Source organism: Pollicipes pollicipes, unplaced genomic scaffold (genome assembly GCF_011947565.3).
Source record: "Pollicipes pollicipes isolate AB1234 unplaced genomic scaffold, Ppol_2.1 Scaffold_4740;HRSCAF=5597_pilon_pilon_pilon, whole genome shotgun sequence".
In the NCBI taxonomy this organism is placed as follows: Eukaryota; Metazoa; Arthropoda; class Thecostraca; order Pollicipedomorpha; family Pollicipedidae; genus Pollicipes; species Pollicipes pollicipes.
The window spans coordinates 27,941,953-27,954,562 of record NW_023596545.1 but is presented as its reverse complement, the minus strand read 5'-3'; the positions used below and the strand labels follow the sequence as shown (position 1 = coordinate 27,954,562).

General features: G+C 50.5%; 1 pseudogene; it reads left to right on the top strand.

Moving 5' to 3' along the window:
* The first annotated feature begins 4,001 nt into the window (after window positions 1-4,001).
* On the top strand, window positions 4,002-8,642 carry LOC119099426 (mucolipin-3-like; annotated as a pseudogene).
* Window positions 8,643-12,610: the final 3,968 nt, after the last annotated feature.

Below are 12,610 nucleotides of genomic sequence, written 5' to 3'. Positions count from 1 at the left end.
AAGTGGCACTGCACCTTGCAGCCCACCCGGAGCTGAGCTCTCTACGCACCCCACTTCGGCCTTACCTGCTGCCGGTCAGGACGTGGGGGGAGGGGGGGGGGGGGGGGCGTGAGCGGGACGTACCCCTACCCTAGCCCTCCACGCACCCCACTTCAGCCTCACCTCATGCCGGTCAGGAGGCGGAAAGAGGGGTGCCAGCGCGAGCGGGACGTACCGTCGTCGATGACTGGCTCGGCCGGCGCCTCCTCATGGCCGGCGGTGTCGGTGGCCGGCGCCGGCGCCGGCTCCGCTGTCTCGCCCAGCGCTGCATCAAGGTCGAATGGCGTCTTCTTCTTCTTCTTTCTTCTTCTTGGTGGCATCAAATATGTCCAGCTGTAGATGGAAAGTGAGGCAATCAGCATGTCAGGTGGGGAGTTAGCTTCTTTAGTTTTTAGCAGAACTGGCACTCTGAAAATACTCTCAGGCACTTTATGCAACATAGCTTCTTATCTAATGCTTCCACAGGTGCGAACTGGTTACAAAACACCACACCCACTGATTTATGCAAAGGTGATCCCGGGCCAAAATTCATCAAATCAGGTCTTATGGTATATGTCAAATAAGCTCACAAGTAACAACACGCCAGATTATGAACTGCTACTGGATACACATGTGAACCATAAGTTATGGTGAACATTTCATTCAGCATCAATGTCATGCTACACCATATCTAGAAGATCATTCAAAGCAGTGCTAGAGCAACCTTTAAAGTCAACCACCAATGCAGTATACATACTGTCACACAGTCACCCATGATAGAGGTCAGGGAGTAGAATGAAATGACCTCGAGTAGCCTCATTACCTTGACACCTTTCATTACCATATCATATGTATCTAAGTCATATCATTACCCTTAAAAAACTGGAACAATCTTCCTTCAAAAATCAGCAATACCTTTGAGCATGCAAAAGGCATGCGGAGAAGGCAAGTTTGTGGGGAGGGGGCCTGACAAGGAGTTTGAAGGGCCCTTAGGGTCGGACAATCAAGGCAAAGGAAATTTAAGAACTTACAATCAAAGTCAGCAATGAGAGAATGGCGGGGCCTTGCATCAATCAGGGCCCCAGTCCTGAGTGAACCCTCAAACTCACTGCAGCCAGGGGTCAGCTAATTAGATTAGAGCTTCTCCCAATTATTGGACCCCTGCAGCAACAACAGATCTTTCTGCGTTAATAAGGGCCCTGCGTCGATCCGGCGCCGACTTCCTGGGTCAGAGGGCCTCCCACATCAGGGAAGGGACCAGTGGATGATGCATCCCCCTTACAGCATCCAGAAGACCCAAGTTACCCATTCCCAGTGCTGGGACAGAATGAACCCTTAGCCCTTGGCTGGGAAAGATGCATCCCCTAGTGCTCTGTCCATGGGGGTAGCCCCTTGTCCAGAAAAGATAAGGGGGTCCCCTCAACAGTCCATAAGGTGAGTGGAAATGAGGTTGAAAATAAAAAAGCCAACCCATGTTTGCCTATGGATGTCCATCCTGACACAGGATCAACTAGTAAAAGAGCTAGAACACCCATGCTTACAGCTACACTTTGCGGCTCATGGCCGGTGCTGCAGGTTCCGTCAAACCAAATGGACGGAATAAGCCACTGCAGCTAACACTAGGTGGCAGGCCGGATACATAACAATATAATGATAACAGAAAAACAATGCTTATGAAAGCCTCCAAAATCAGTTCTGTACCACCCAAAGAATGGACTAGGGTGCATCTTTTACCTTTATTATTTCAAGAATGCCCCCTGAATGGATTAGCTGTACAATTATTACCCACACTTCTTCTCACAACCCTGCCGCCCAGCTCAGCCACAGCCGAATCCAGGTTCAGCCCACACCAGCAGCTAAGAACTTGCTTCCCTTAATGGTGATGCAGAGAAGGATGAACACAGCACCAGTAAGTCACAAGCATCACTTTTGCCTGCATCCAGTGAATCCAGCTCATACCATGTCCCACCAGAGACTGTTTGGCTGCTCTTAACATTGTACCATAAATGAAGGTGGTGCAGACCAGAAAGGAATATGTGAAAACTGATTCTCAAGCAGTGTGCAGTTGTGATACTTATAATATCACTGTACTAAACAGCCACATTTACTTTTCGATATTTTCCCACAATAAATAAAAAAATAAACAACTTTTGCAATCAGGCAGCCACGCCAAAAGGTAGCTGCAGGGTAAACCACAAGAAATTGCCCTGTGAAAGCTTTACCAGTGTATGGCTGACTGTCCTAGGTGGTAGCATACGCTGCTGAGAAGAAGCTATGATGCTGCAATCAGATATTTCTATGTTTCTACCAGAGCTGGTGAAAATGTCTGCTCCAAAATATTGCTCCATGCTTTTGAAGCAAGTGATGTGCTTGCAGGTTGGAAGACAAGGGACTGATACTCATTTGGGCTATTTCTTTACAGTCATCACCCACAGGCAATTTTTAGTTTTCTGAAAGTGATGTGTCTCAGTTCCCACCATGCATCCCAGTTGACACACTACCATGCCTCATGGTGGTGCAATGTGCAACAAATAAGGAATTACATAGCAGTGATCCCTTAGGAAAATGCAAGATCTTAAACATGACTCCTCACAAACTCTATGTTCAAGTGATGTGATGGCTTGATGACCTCTTCCTTCAATCACAAAGTGGTAGCACCTCCCCGCCATGTCTACACCTACAATAAACTTGTGCATCCAGCATCAGTTTTTTCCAGGACAAAGGCATCAAGAATCACATGGAGAGGTCACTGACCATGCTGCAGCACTGTGCTGCAGCATTGCCAGCATGCAATGTGCTGCTGCATTGCGGAGGGCCGTCCACACTCCTGTCTGATAGAAGGGAGGGGGCAGTGATCAACCTGGGTGGAGGCAAAATTATATATTGAACTGGACAGTACAAGTGGGGCAGTGCATTCAGGGTCCACATAACTAAGCTTGGCAGGTATTCTGAACCCAAAGCCACTCATGCAAACCATTCATAAAATATACAGGAGGAAAAATGGATGTGTTGTACATATGCTCATAACATCAGGCTAGACTGCGAAAGGCATGCATTACAAGGCATGCGTTACACTAGCACATTACACATCACGTTTGATGTGGCAGACATCCAGCAGGAATTTCAATGCATGCACGCCATAAATCCCAGAACACAAAACCCAACAGCCCACCCCCAGTGAACAAAATTTTCAGGCACGACAAGGCCCGCTGAAACTGCCCCCGACGAAACCGCTTACTGCTGCCCCCGGATTGCCTCAACCATCTCCCAAGTCCCAGCTACCGCTGACAAACTAGGCCAGATGCTCAATCCAGCATCCACAATAGATAACAGATCATGCATAAACACTTACCGGTTCCCCTTCAGCCATAATTATCGTAGTGTCCTTAATACAAATTTACGCACGGAACCCCTCAAAAAGACTTAGAAACACTTTTAAACAGCGATTACCGTCCGCAGCACGTGGGGGCCAACGATGCACCACCCTAAAGACTAACACATCGGTAACGGGAGCTCGCGGTGACTCGCATCGTGGTCAGTCAAAGTGGGCGCATTGATAAATCCACTTCTGATGTAATGTAAAACACAAGTTGCATGAATTGAAATCAATATTTTATGCACGTCAAGCATCAGAATGATGACAAAAATTATAAATATAAATTAGGCGAATCAGACGTATGATATTTTTAATTCAACTCTAGGATGATTTACTGGTAAAATTAGTGTTATTATGCGACCGCTAGGACGCTAGTAACGTTTGTGAAACTTACAGCCAACATGCAAGTGAGAGACACAACGGCTTGTGTCGCCTGAGAAGTGTGGGCTATGCGGTTATGAGGGGGTGGTTGTACAGACATTGAATTCTGCGTTAAGACCAGTTTTTATAGCAGAATGAACGCCGTTCGTTTGGCGGTAAACCAATTTTCATGTGATCAGTTGAACATTGCCAGACTGGGGTGATAGTCAAGGATAGACACCTGAAGGAGAATACGGAAGCAGGTGCTTGGTAACTTTCCATATGTAGGCATGTGACATGCTTTGCAATTGATTTCATGACATAGGATTTTTACTCTTGCAGCGGTGATGGCCAGGCCAAAAAAGGGGAAAGCAGGGAGTGCATTGCATTTTGTTTTCTTTGGTCTCTTGTAGGCATTGCTGCAGTGTTGAGGGTGACTATAATGCACAGGGCTTTTGTAACCTGGTCTGACATCCACTAAGGAGCATAGGGGCTTGCCCAGGATGAGGGTGGGAGACTCAGAGGTGTTTTTGGTTGCATTTCTTTCCATCCATTAATTAAAGCATAGGGCTAGATTTTCTTAATTGTGGATGAATATGGGCCCTCCAAGCAACCACATATGCTTGCTTTGGTCAGGGGCACAGGAACTATGCTTTCATTGGTAGGAGGACTCTAAAATACCCTTTTTCTCTCCTCTAAGGAAATATGAGCAGGCTCTCTGCAAGCTCACATGGGGCCTGTAAGTCAGTAATGGGCTATCTACATGTCAGGGTGGCTTACACAGATCAGAATAGGCCCCCTACATAATGAAATAGGCCCTCCACATTCAATAATCAGCTCTTTATGGGGGAAGAATAGGCCCTAACAGCTTTTTAGGTCAGAATGTGGCTCCCATGGGTTAATAAAGGCCCTTGTTGGGGCAGAATAGGCTGCATACAGGCTAGAAAGTGCCTACATAGGCCTGAGTCAGCCTGTATATAGACCAGAACAGGCCTTCCATGGTCCATAATATGCTCTTTATGTGTCAGAGTTGCCATCTACAGACCAGAATGGGGTTTTTGTGGACCTGGATGGGACTTCCACAGACCAGAATGGGCCCTTTGCTGACCAGAGTGGGCTCTCCACAGTTAATAATAGGCTCTACTGGTTAGAATGAACAGTTGGTGTCAGTCAGTACAAGCCAGAACTGGCCCTTGGCAGTCAATGATGGACTATCTTCAGGTCATAATAGGCCTTTTACAGGCTATGATGGATCCTTAAAGGCCAGGAATGGACTCTGCAGGCCTCAATGGGCACTCCACAGTCAATAATGGATTACCTACAGATCTAAATTGGCCTCTATGGACCAGAATGACCTTCAACATTCATTGCCAGCCTTCTACAGGTCAGAATATAATTTCTTAATGCTCAAAATAGGCCAGAGTGAGCCCTCAACAGGTCAAAATGGAATTTTGCCAGCTTATACCACCCCTGAACAGTTTAAAATTGGTCCTTAATGCACTGGAATAGGCCCTCCACAGGCCCTCCAAGAAAGGGGCCCCAAGCTTTCAAGCTGGGGAAGGGTGAATTGCCCCCATTGTCTTATGGTTCCTGCTACCTTGATTTTGGTGCATATGAGCCATGCGCTTGCCACATGTGGTGGGGTTTGCGTGCTTTATATTTTTCAGAATACAACTTGTCATTGGTGGAGGAGATTGTAATTTTACAAGATAAGTTGGGAGGAGGCCTGAATAGTGAAAAATGACCCAATATGCCCCCCCAAATGCCAATATGCTTATTTCTCCCTAGATTTTGCTGATTGTCTTTCCAAAGTGGGTGGGGGGGGGGGGGGCCTGAAGCCCATTTTAAGGGGGATAAAGCCCCCCTCCAACTCAACAGGAACTATGCCCCTGCTATGGTGTTCATGAAATAAATACTCTAGAAGTCACAGCATTTTTCAGCATTTTGTTTGAGGCATGGTCACTTCTGTAAGTTTCTGTACCAGACCAAAATAAAATAAGCCCAGCACAGCCCTTAAGGTATAACTATAGCTAGAAAAAAGCATGATGTGTCTTGCTGGATTCTGTCACACAATTCATACCATCCAACATTCATGTAGAGCACATAAACACTGAATGCATGTTGTCAACAGCTCCTGGTGCTATGTTTCAGGTGGCACCTGAGTACCCATCATGATGAACAGTCCTGTGGCAGTGAGCTCGCGGCTGTCACCGGCCCCGTCGCCGACATTCCGCCGTCGCTCCCACCACGGCGACAGCGGCCCCACGGCGGGCGGCAGCGACGGAGACCCGCCCGCCTGCGATCACCGACGCTGGGAGCACATCGCGTCGGACGACCCGGCCGAGCGAGCCGCCGGCGAGCGCGTGCGCCGCAAGCTGCAGTTCTTCTTCATGGACCCGATCGACAAGTGGCGCGCCCGCAAGCGGCTGCCATACAAGCTGACGCTGCAGATCGTCAAGGTGATCCTGGTGACGCTGGAGGTGTGCGTGTTCGCCACGCGCCGCTTCTCGCACGTCAGCTTCCTGGAGAACGCGCAGTTCTCGCTGGACCACCTGTTTGTGCTCGGTGGGATGTGATGCGCGAGGTGAACGCCTACCCGCCGGGCGGCGGCCCGCTGGCCGTCTACTCGCGCCACCGCTTCTTCGAGACGCTCGACTTCGCTGTCAACGCCTACTATGACATCGACAGCATCGCCGTCAGCGGCGTCGGCTACCCCAACGCCACGGCGCCGCCCATGCAGCTGTGCCTGCAGGAGTACCGCCATGCCAGCGTCTTCACGGCCAACATGTCGTACACCTTCGACGCGCACCTGCAGTCGCGCTGCACGGACCTGATGCCGGCGCCCCGCGAGCTGGCGCATCACAACTTCTCGTCGCGCGTCGCGCTGCGCCGGCGCGGCTTCAACGTCTCGTTCATCGGGCTGACGCGCACCACACTGGCCTTCTCGCTGAACGCGGTGCGCCTCAAGCTGGCCATGCCGGTGAACCCGCCCGAGTGTTACCGACTGCGCGCCGCGCTGACGATGGACAACGGTGACCAAGACGGCCGCATGCTCGTCGCGCTGGACGTGCGGGCGCAGCTGCAGCACTGCGACGGCGATGTGGAGTACGCCGACGGCGGCGCCGCCGTGCAGGCGCTCTTCACGGCCGTCAACGTGGCCGTCGTCGTCATTTGCTTCTTCTCGCTTGTTATGTGCACGCGCGCAATCTATCGCGCGCAGCTGCTGCGGTACGAGACGCAGATTACGCTGAGGAAGCACTTCGACTACGAGCTCAGCTCCGAGGAGCACTTCCGCTTCCTGAATCTATGGTACGTGCTCATCATCATCAACGACGTGCTCATCATCTTCGCATCGCTGATCATGATCCAGCTGGAAACGGAGGCGGTGGGCGAGACGGCGAGTGCGGCCACGTGGAACGTCTGTGCCGTCGTGCTCGGCGTCGGAAACCTGTTGGTCTGGATCGGTGTCCTCCGCTACTTTGGCTTCTTCAGCTCGTATAACGTGCTCATCCTGACGGTGAAGAGCTCGATGCCGAGCGTGCTGCGCTTCTCTGTGTGCGCGACCATCTGCTATGCCGGCTTCGCGTTCTGCGGTTGGCTGGTGCTGGGGCCGTACCACCTCAAGTTCCGCACATTAAGCAAGACGTCCGAGGCACTCTTCTCACTGATGAACGGCGATGACATGTTCGCCACATTCGCACAGGTCTCGCCCAAGTCCAGCTTGGTCTACTGGTTCTCCAAGCTGTACGTCTACGTCTTCATCTTCTTCTTCATCTACGTGGTGATCAGCCTGATGATCTCCATCATCATGGACTCGTACGAGACCATCAAGAAGTACTACCGCGAGGGCTTCCCGCTGTCGCCGCTGGACGAGTTTGTTCGCGTGCGCCGCTCGGACCCGGCCACCGGCGTTTACCGCGAGGACGAGGGCGAGCCGCTGCTCCGTCGACTGGTGCGCTGCTGCTGCCGCCGCTCGACCGATGACGGCGAGGCCCTGATCAGCCCTGTCGCCTAGTCCCGGCCCGGCCGTGGGACGGAGAACAGCCCGTGCAGACGCGGACCCACATTACCTGGACGCGGGTCCCTCCCACGGGGTTCGAGCCGGACCACGTGGCTTTCAATTGTGCGCAGCTCCCGCGTCGTCTTCCCATCCGCTGCCGACTGACGCTTGGCGCTGGACGGGGCGGCGGCGTCGGCGCAATGACATCTGAGTATTACTTCCTCCCACCTGGGCTGATGTGCTGTGTCTGCCCGGACGCGGATGACTGCGCCTGGCGACAGTTTGTACCTCTCTTAGTAATTCCGGGCTCCTATTGGGGCAGGGTCATCTCCTGACTGGGCTGCTCTGAGTTAGTCGCTCTCCCGTGTGGTATTTGCGGTGGTAGGTCGTATCGATCTGGCGATCAGGTAATCAGCCCGCCGTTCAACCCACTAACCAAAGATCTTGTATTTACTGCAGCCGGCCTGTGCTGAAGTCTAGACACCTTGCCTCGGGCCACTCGCGCAAGGCAAGGGGCCTCGGTCGGTGGCTAAGCTTCGGGACACATATTGGCCTTTATAGAAAAGTAGATTGCCAATCCATGCGATGGGAAGTTCGTTGGTGTTGAACTGCGTTTTATACGAGATCTTTCCACCGGTCGCACGCGGATGACATGATTGGATGGGTATCGGGTGTTATGTTTATATATGGAATATGACATTAACTGAATATTTTAGGCGCAATGCAGGTGGGTAGTTGTTAGCTTGCGCGATTCACCACACGTGTCACGTAGCTTCGCGTCCGTTTTAACCCTGAATTATACTCAGAATCATAAATTATAATTGTCGGTGGCGGAGTCCATCGACACGCGTCTCCTTTCGTCTCCTGTGTTACGCTCCGGACCAATTACGCGACTTGTTTCAACTTTCATTCTTCCAAAGCCGTGACGGGACTTGATTACGTGTCGCACGCCCTGTGCCGCCGTTGGTTCGTTCCGTCAATAACGTTCCAGGGGTCTGTCCGCCGTTGCCATGCCCGTGGTGCCTTGTAGCGGACCTGGCGCATGCTGATAATGCCCAGGGGTCCCTGATGCCAATATCAACCCACCACGTCATTTCTTTTGCCGCCTTGTGTCTTTCGTCCTCCTGTGACGTCATATTCACATCGCAGGCGCCTTACGCGGGCCCGGTGTGACCTCGGTCTCCCGTTTTGTGGGGACAAAATCTGACCTGCTGTGCAGCCACCCCCGGCAGTCTGACAATGCGTACAATCATATGGCTTGTCAAGCGCCTGTGTGTAGAGCTGTAGACCATCGTAGGCCGTGATTGGCGGGCAGAGCCCAGCCTCACCATGGTATCCAAGGTTTGTGATTGCTGTTTAACCGTGCTGATGTGTATTTTAACGGTCGATGTGCCATCTGTCGGTGCTGCCTGGTGGCGGGGGTTTGCGCCACTGAGACGCCTCACACGGCTATGCTTTATATATTCCTGAGCTGGAGCTCGAGCGCAATCGCTCTGCTTTTTATACGTCTCAGGAAATACACATGTTTTAGTCGACCCTCGCGTTTTTTTCCGTACATGGGCCTCGCGTGGACCGCCAGGACCCCTCCCCCCTCCGCCCCAGGCGGACAACAGCTGGTTCTTCGCCTGAAGCAGGCGTCAAAACGTACCAAACACCAACACCGAGCAAAACCATACAAGCCGCCCACTGGAATGCAGCGGGCGCCCGGTTTGTGTGCTCGCCGGCCGTCTCCGAGGGAGCCCCCTGACTACAAGTACCGATTGAATTCCGTATTTTTGGAAGTCCAGACATTTTCAAGGCGCAGTTTGGAAATTGGGCGGGCAAGGGGAAAAATCGTTGGAATTGAATGGATAGCCGATATAATTCTGTCGTGTTGCAAAGTGATACGCATCTAAACTTATTCAATGCAGGTGCACCTTACTTGCCTACATCATTTTCTTCCTTTTTGTTCAATCCGAGTGACGGAATGGAGCGACGCGAGTAGTGATTGGGGTTCATGGTTTTGAGCAATAGCACGCATGTGTTAAAGAAATGACGATTTTTGAAGTATTTTTTTAACTTATTTTGACAGACAACTGATCTTTGGACTTTGGACAAGAACTTCCAGAAAGCGGCACCTTTATTCCTGACAAGCTGCCATGGCGGCGACACGTGAACGGGTGCCGCGTGCGCTATTCAGGAAGCACCGCCGCCCACTTCCCGCCGTTCCGGAGGGTCTGTGCGGCGCATTAGCCGCCGTTCGGGACGATCAGTGGCGGGTAATCGGATTGAGCGCCGTCCGGCCGGGCCAGACGGACACCGGCGGGCGTGTGGTGGCGGGCGACCACGCCGCGCCCCCGCCGCGTGGCGTGGCGGCGGCCGACCGTCGGCCGCCGAGGCTGGGGCGGTCCGAGCGAGCGCGGAGGCCGCCGCGGGCCTCAGGGTGGTCGTGTGAGTGCTCCCTTTCTGTGCTCGTTTGTGATTAGTGTTGCCAATTTCGACCATCAGCTCAGCCACTGCAGTCAGTGGTAACGTATTAATAAATGACTCGCTTCGTGTCAAGGAAACAGACGCTATTGACAGCACAAACGCAGAAAACTGCGCGTTGGAAAAAAGACGCTACCGTTAACTATAGACGGCTTAGGTTATAATTTGGTTGGGTCAGGATGACTCGGGACACGTTGACGCATGGGCTTCGGATCATCACTCAGTTTTAAATGCTGAGTATAAGATCTCTCACTTGTCTGAGTGGTTATTCCCATGCATGAAGACAGCGGGAGCTCGACATCCACATGCATCAGAAATCGAAGACCCCTTCGATTTTGTCGAAACTTCCCTAATGGTGTTCTGGAGCCCCAGTCACGCATTGCGCGGGGCACCCAGTGGTTTGAGAGGAAAGACGAGATCAGGCGCTCAATGTCGTTGGCGGGGACACATGTTATGCATACCACTTCAGTTGGAACGTCTTGTGCTTTTCAGGAATGTCTAAGAATATCGCGGGGTAAGCGTTTTGAACAATATTGCCCATGATGACATGCGGTAATAACTCTGATCTAATGCATTAATTAATTTTTTCTTCAAAAGGAAGGCGACGACCGTCCCACCCACTACTCGATGCTACTCATAGTTTGTCTCGTGTTTTGCGTGTGACCTACTGCCCTCAATAAGAGCAGCAGTCGCAGGCTCCTCCGTCTGCAATCAGGCGGTGGTGGGCACATACATTCTGCGTATGGTGACGACACATAGACCGCGAGGCAGACGTTACAGGTGGAAAGCCAAACATCACGGCAGAGGTCGCGGCAAACGCTGCAATACGCCGAGGTTAAACGGAATGATCCATGTCTGAAGATATCAAAGACACGATGCAGCAAAGAACGAGAACAAGATACGATGCATCGAAGATATCAAAGATACAAAAGCATCAAATACGATGAAATAAGCTCACGTGTAGCTAGTGGTATACTTCAAAGTGGAAAAAATTGCTCTAGACAACACAGAGTCTCCGTCAAGTAAATATGCTCCTAGATAATTCATGGCTTGATTACGTCAACGTACCTTCCACAACTTTGGTTGAGAGCCAATTGATGACCGTTATATCTGGCAATGGTGTTCACGAACGCCAGGTATGAACGTATTGATAATTACATTTGTCTTGGCCTAGGTCGCCACATGGCTAATGGATTAGCGGGATTTAAATGACGTTATTATAGCGTGATGATACCTGGATGACCTTGAAATAACCTCTGAAATAGTCTGCACATCTTCGCGGCCATGCACCTCAGAGACTAGAGTAGCTGGTATGAAGAAGGGCATGACGGCGAACTGCTCTGAATGAGCTTCAGGAAGGCTTTTTTCAGTTCAGAACCCCATATATATGTGGAATATTTCCTTTAACGTGACGCTGGTAGCGTACGGCTACGCACGGTGCAGCGAATATAATGCACACCGATGACGGGATTTTTGAACGAATATTACATGGGCCAGGGGCTTGCTTGTAGTTTGTTAACAATGCCCATATAGTCAGTGACATCAACGGATTTCTACATTTCTTTAAAAATGCGCAGTCACGCAAAATTGAGTTTACTATGCATGAACTGAACAAAGTGGCCATCTAATGATCGGTAACTAAGTGCATGAAATAGAGAACTAGCTACACGGTCTCCGTGACATCAGGTAAATGCAATTTTTAAACCTCAGTCCCACAAGTAACTGCCAAGACTGCCAGCATTTAAGGACCAAATGCATGGGTATGCATCATTCCTTCAATCATGCGTCACTGACATATCTAGAAACCGCTGCTGGTTGCCTTGACACCAGATTTACGCTTTAGGTACGCGTACAAATAACGAACTGCATTCGATCGAATATTAGTTTTGCCGAATACATTTGGCTGAGTGCTATTTTGATGGTGCTTTTTGCTGTAATGTCAAACAAGTCGATATGGTTAAAGTTAAACGGTCATTTGGCGAAATGCCTATTTACCGATCTATCAAACGGACAAAATGTTCAGAAGTCAAAATGTATATTAACCGAATGTCGGTTTAACGAAACGTTTTTGGGTTGAACGATTATTTTTGGAAAGCGCTTTGATCAAACGCTTACTCGTCTTAATGGTCCTCACTCCAACACTTCTTTTCCAAATGTTTTTTTCAGTCGAATACTAGTTAACTGAAATGTTCTTCAATCAAATTGTTGGAGAGGCCAAGGTTGTTCAAATTTTGGAAAGCAGCAGACTATTTTCGTTTCATTCTGCATGCCATGTGTAATACCTGGTCAGGTCACATTCAGAAATCCTGTATCTGCCACCCAGGTGTGGCTCTAAATATTTTCCCACCACAGGCAGGTGAAAAACAAAAACCGCTGACACTCCTAAAAGA